Below are 6,888 nucleotides of genomic sequence, written 5' to 3'. Positions count from 1 at the left end.
GTAGTATAGATAAGAGTAGAGAAATTGGAGCAGGTTGCACGAAACCCACAAAAAAAACTATCCCACCCAAGAGGTGCTAATTGGATCTCTATCCCGCTAGGTAAGTGGTGCTAATTGGAGCTAGTTCTCATGGGGCCCATTGAAAAATCACTTTTCTCTCTCCATCAAGTGCATTTATTGTCAATCTAACCCTGTTATCCAAACACCTCTTTGACTTGAGTTAGTTCAGGGTTAGTCATGAGTTAGTCTAACCTCTGGCTAAGTTAGAGTATCCAAGCAGGAGCAATATAGGACATGCAAGTTGCTCAAAGCATACCATCAAATTCGTATGTGAAAGTTTTTTTTAATGGAACGTGAAAGGATCTTCGAATGATATAATTTGCAAATTACATAAAATCTTATCAATAGTCAAAGGCAACCACGAAGAATACATTAGGCCCTATATAAAATCTAATATCAATAGTCAAAACCAAGTGTTACTACTACACCAAACAAGTTCAAAACGAGAAACTGGACCCACTCACGGCACAACATGCATGTCGTGTTTGGTCCGTCGGTCAAAGCCTTCCTCTTCTTGGCATAACAATGGAGTACATTAATTTTTTAGAATGCTCTTGGCATGTCGCTAAGATGTGACGAGTTAACCGACCCCAATAGACGGCAAAATCGCCAGCCCGCCGCACTTTGAGAGAGATGAGGAGCGAGAAGCAATATGGGCTAGTGGATTACTAGAGCTAGGTGTTGCACGGAGGCCAAGAAATATGGTGATAGCATGGGTTGGTGATACGTCTCCAACGTATCTATAATTTTTGATTGTTCCATGCTATTATATTATCAGTTTTGGATGTTTAATGGGCTTTAATATGCTCTTTTATATTATTTTTGGGACTAACCTATTAACCGAAGGCCCAATGCCAGTTTATGTTTTTTGCCTATTTCAGAGTTTTACATAAAAGGAATACCAAATAGAGTCCAAACGGAATGAAACCTTCGTGATGATCTTTCTTGGACCGAAAGCAATCTAGTAGACTTGGAGTTGAAGTCTGGGACTCCACGAGGAGGCCACAAGGCAGGAGGGCGCGCCTAGAGGGGTAGGCACGCCCCCCATCCTCGTGGGCCCCTCGTAGCTCCACCAACGTACTTCTTTCGCCTATATATACTCTTATACCCTAGAAACACCAGGGAGAGCCATGAAACCACTTTCCCACCGCCGCAACCTTCTGTACCCGTGAAATCCCATCTTGGGACCTTTTCTGGTGATCTGCCGGCGGGTGAATCGATCATGGAGGGCTTCTACATCAACACCATTGCCTCTCCGATGAAGCGTGAGTAGTTTACCACAGACCTTCGGGTCCATAGTTATTAGCTAGATGGCTTCTTTTCTCTCTTTGATTCTTAATATAAAGTTCTCCTCGATGTTCTTGCAGATCTATTTGATGTAAACTCTTTTGCGGTGTGTTTTCCGAGATCCGATGAATTGTGGCTTATGAACTTGATTATCTATGAATATTATTTGGTTCTTCTCTGAATTCTTATATGCATGATTTGATATCTTTGCAAGTCTCTTGGAATTATCGGTTTAGTTTGCCCTACTGGATTGATCTTTCTTGCAATGGGAGAAGTGCTTAGCTTTGTGTTCAATCTTGCGGTGTCCTTTCCCAGTGATAGTAGGGGCAGCAAGGCACGTATTGTATTGTTGCCATCGAGGATAAAAATATGGGGTTTATATCATATTGCTTGAGTTTATCACTCTACATCATGTCATCTTGCTTAATGCATTACTCCGTTCTTATGAACTTAATACTCTAGATGCATGCTGGATAGCGGTCGATGTGTGGAGTAATATTAGTAGATGCTGAACAGTTTCGATCTACTTGACACGGACGTGATGCCTATATTCATGATCATTGCCTTAGATGTCTTCATAATTATGCGCTATTCTATCAATTACTCGGCAGTAATTTGTTCACCCACCGTAATACATGCTATCTTGAGAGAAGCCACTAGTGAAACGTATGGCCCCCGGTTCTCTTTCCTATTATATTACATCTCTTTTATTTACATTGCATCTCGTTTACTATTTTGCAATCTTTACTGTCCAATCTATACAACAAAAATACCAAAATATTTACTTTATTATCTCTATCAGATCTCACTTTTGCGAGTGACCATGAAGGGATTGACAACCCCTTTATCGCGTTGGTTGCAAGGTTGTTGATTATTTGTGCAAGTACTAGGTGACTTGTGTGTCGTCTCTTACTGGATTGATACCTTGGTTCTCAAAACTAAGGGAAATACTTACGCTACTTTGTTGCATCACCCTTTCCTCTTCAAAGGAAAAACCAACGCGTGCTCAAGAGGTAGCAAGAAGGATTTCTGGCGCCGTTGCCATCATAAACTCTTCTCCCTCGCATTACATTATTTGCAATTCGCCTCTTATTTTCCTCTCCCCCATTTCTAAAACGATTTTTGAAAACCTTTGCCTTTTCTTTGCCCCTCTTCCGTTTGTTTCTTTTCATTTGCTTCTTGTGTTCTTGTGTGTTAGTGTGCCTATTTGCTTTGATGGCTCTGCCAAAAAGCATTAATCCTCACCTTAGGAGGTTGGATGAAATTGAAAACAATGTTAGAAGCTTTATGACTTTGCAATTTGAGCATAATAATTTCTTCAGAAACGAGCTTAAAGAGCAAAAAGTTTTATGGAGTACATGAATAAAGAGCTCGATGATATGTCTAAGGAATTTTATGGTTTGAAATCTCAGTTTGCTCATCTTGAAAATTAAGTAGGCCAAATTTCGGATAAACAAGCCACCTTAGTCAATAAGATGGCCGCTAAACCGGATAATAATGATGTAGATCTAAGAGTTATTGATGTGACTCATATTAAATCTTTTTTTTCCAATATGAATCTTGATAAAGATGGGATTGGAGATGAGTCAACTTTAGTTAAAAGGCGTCCCAATGATTCCGAGTTTCTAGATCTAGAAGCAAAATTTGATAAAAGTGGGATTGAAGAGGTCAAAACTATACATAGCAATGAACCCACTATTTTGGATTTCAAGGGATTTAATTATGATAATTTCTCTTTAATAGATTGTATTTCCTTGTTGCAATCCGTGCTAAATTCTCCTCATGCTTACAATCAAAATAAAGCTTTTACTAAACATATCATTGACGCTTTGATGCAATCTTATGAAGAAAAGCTTGAACTAGAAGTTTCTATCCCCAAAAAACTTTATGATGAGTGGGATCCTACTATTGAAATTAAGATTAAAGATTATGAATGTTATGCTTTGTGTGATTTGGGTGCTAGTGTTTCCACGATTCCAAAAACTTTGTGTGATGTGCTAGGTTTCCGTGAATTTGATGATTGTTCTTAAAATTTGCATCTTGCGGATTCCACCATTAAGAAACCTATGGGAAGGATCAATGATGTTCTTATTATTGCAAATAGGAATTATGTGTCTGTAGATTTCATTGTTCTTGATATAGATTGCAATCCTACATGTCCTATTATTCTTGGGAGACCTTTCGTTAGAACGATTGGTTCAATTATTGACAGGAAAGAAGGAAATATTAGATTCCAATTTCCATTAAGGAAAGGCATGGAACACTTCCCTAGGAAGAAAATTAAATTGCCTTATGAATCTATTATGAGAGCCACTTATGGATTGCCTACCAAAGATGGCAATACCTAGATCTATTCTTGTTTTTATGCCTAGCTACGAGCGTTAAACGATAGCGCTTGTTGGGAGGCAACCCAATTTTATTTTTGTTCTTTATCTTTTGCTCCTGTATAATAATAAATAATTCATCTAGCTTCTGTTCAGATGTGGTTTTATGTTTTAATTAGTGTTTGTGCCAAGTAGAACCTTTGCGAAGACTTGGGTGAAGTCTTTGTGATCTTGCTGTAAAAAACAGAAACTTTTGCGCTCACAAGAATAGCTGTCAGTTTTTAATGGAGAGTGCTTTTAGGTTGATTCTTTTTTCAGATGATTAATATACAAATTCCTCACGTCCACCAATTTATTTAACAATTTTTAGAGTTACATAAGTATTCGAAAGTTACAGATTGCTAAAGACCATTCTGTTTTTGACAGATTCTGTTTTTCGTGTGTTGTTTGCTTGTTTTGATGAATCTATGAGTAGTATTGGGGGGTATGAATGATAAAGAAGTTGGAACACAGTAGGTTTAACACCAATATAAATAAATAATGAGTTCACTACAGTACCTTAAAGTGGTGGTTTATTTTCTTATACTAACGGAGCTCATGAGATTTTCTGCTGAAGTTTGTGTTGTGAAGTTTTCAAGTTTTTGGGTAAAGATTTGATGGATTTTGGAATAAGGAGTGGCAAGAGCCTAATCTTGGGGATTCCCAAGGCACCCCAAGTTAATTCAAGGACAACCAAAAGCCTAAGTTTGGGGATGCCCTGGAAGGATCCCCTCTTTCGTCTTCGTCTATCGGTAACTTTACTTGAGGCTACATTTTTATTCACCACATGATATGTGTTTTGCTTGGAGGGTCTTGTATGATTTGAGTCTTTGATTTTTAGTTTACCACAATCATCCCTGTTGTACACACCTTTTGGGAGAGACACGCATGAATTAGAATTTATTAGCATACTCTATGTGCTTCACTTATATCTTTTGAGCTAGACAATATTGCTCTAGTGCTTCACTTATATCTTTTTTGACCACGACGGTGGTTTTATTTTATAAAAATTATTGACCTCTCATGCTTCACTTATATTATTTTGAGAGTATTTTAGAACAGCATGGTAATTTTCTTTGGTTGTAAAATTAGTCCTAATATGATGGGCATCCAAGATGGGTATAATAAAAACATTCATATAAAGTGTGTTGAATACTATGAGAAGCTTGATGCTTGATGATTGTTTTGAGATATGAGGATGGTGATATTAGATACATGCTAGTTGAGTAATTGTGAATTTTAAGAATACTTGTGTTAAAGTTTGTGATTCCCATAGCATGCACGTATGGTGAACTGTTATGTGATGAAGTTGGAGCATGATTTATTTATTGATTGCCTTCCTTATGTGTGGAGGTCGGGATCACGCGATGGCTAACTCCTACAAACCTCAGCGCATTTAGCGAAGCGGTTTCCTTGGCACGTCTTGTCGAAGCAGAGATTGTGTTCCCCCTTAATCTTGGATTCTCATCAATATGGACGTGGGTAACCCAACCGCGCCCGTCGCCACGCCCCCTCTATCAAAGGCGAGTCCCAAACGGTCATGGAGACGGCTCTCGGTATTCTCCCTCTTTATAACGGGACCAAGGTTCGTTTCTTTTCTTCAATCCTCCATCGAATCCTCTCCCCGCTCCAAGTTCCAGCACCTAGAGCTCCAGATTCGAACGCTTCGGACCTTCAACGATGTCCGGTTCCGACCTCCAGGGCCGGTGGATGCCCTCCTCCGTCACGGAGGAGGACGTGCTAAAGCTGCGGGAGGCCAAGTACCTGGCTTATGAGATTTCGCACAGGTTGCCTGCCGAAGGGCAGGCCATCCCCACCCCCGAGCCCGGCGAGTATGTCGTTTTTGTATCCCACCTCCGTCGGGGTTTAGGCTTCCCGATGGATTCTTTTGTGAGAGGGCTCATGTTTTACTATGGGTTGGAATTCCACGATTTGGCTCCGGAGTCCATCCTCCATATTTCCGCATTTATTGTCGTCTGCGAAGCCTTCCTCCGCGTCACCCCTCACTTCGGCCTGTGGCTGAAGACCTCCAATGTGGCATCGAAGATGATCGGGGGGCATCAAGCGGAGTGCGGCGGGGCGGCCATAAGTAGGAGGGCCGATGCCCCGTGGCCCGCTGGCTCCTTCCAAGAGGAGCTCGGCCCGTGGAAGCAAGAGTGGTTCTATATTACCGTTCCGAGGGGCCGCAGACAAAAGCCGCCGCCCTTATTCCGCCCGGGACCTCCACGACGATTGATGTCGTGGATCAACCAAGGGCTCAACTGGGGGCCGTCAAAGGACGTGCCCCTACTGCAGGGACGGATTCGAGATCTCCAAACAAGGGAGGTTGATATGGTGGTGGTAATGCAGGTTATGCTGATTAGGCGTCTCCCGCCCTGCAAACGCCGCCCTCTCCGGCTGTGGGAGTTCAATCCGGAGGGCCCACGGATTCTTCAACACTTCATGGGTATGACACCCCTGGAGATGTACAAATTATTCTTCGGATCGCAAGGGCGCGTCCGGAATTGACCGAGGATGCTGGCCTAAGCTGCAATCGCCTGGATACTCAAGTAAGTAGTTCCAAGTCCGGACATACCGTTTGTTTGCCTTTCGACGATTCGCCTTGTGACCAACTTCCTTCTAAACAGGAGTGGATAGCGGAAGCAAAATTGATATGGTGTCCGGCCCCCCCTCCCCAAGACCGCGCCGGATTTCATGCTGGTCCGGATGCTTGAGGTTGCGCCTCCAGAGGAAGGCGAAGGGGAAAGCAGGAAAGCTACTGCCTCGCCTAAGGTGGCTCTTGAAAGAGGAGGGATTGAGAATCCCTCCCTCCAAGGGGAGAAGAGGATTGCCTCCGAGGACCCGGGGGCCAAAGCCCCTAAATGGGGGAAGAAATCTTCGCCAGAGGGTCCTGCGTCCGGGGAGGCCCCGGTCGCACAATCTCCCTTAAAGAATCAGCCCTCCAACGAGCCGTAAGTAGAAAGAAAGGAGTTTTATAATAAGGGACATCCCTATTTGTGCTTCCGAGGATAACTAAAGTTTTTAGCTTGTAGTTCGGATCTCCGTCCTTCGCAAATGAGCTCGTCTTCGGGGGACCTTCGTCCGGAGATGATGGAGAGCGAAACACCTCCGTCCGGGGCGCCGTCGGATAGGCGGACGAGCCTGAAGTGTCATCACGGAGGGAGCCCCCTGGTTTGGC

This window comes from Triticum aestivum, chromosome 7B (assembly GCF_018294505.1).
Source record: "Triticum aestivum cultivar Chinese Spring chromosome 7B, IWGSC CS RefSeq v2.1, whole genome shotgun sequence".
Classification (NCBI taxonomy): domain Eukaryota; kingdom Viridiplantae; phylum Streptophyta; class Magnoliopsida; order Poales; family Poaceae; genus Triticum; species Triticum aestivum.
The sequence above is the reverse complement of the archived record's forward strand: the minus strand, read 5'-3'. Positions refer to the sequence as shown.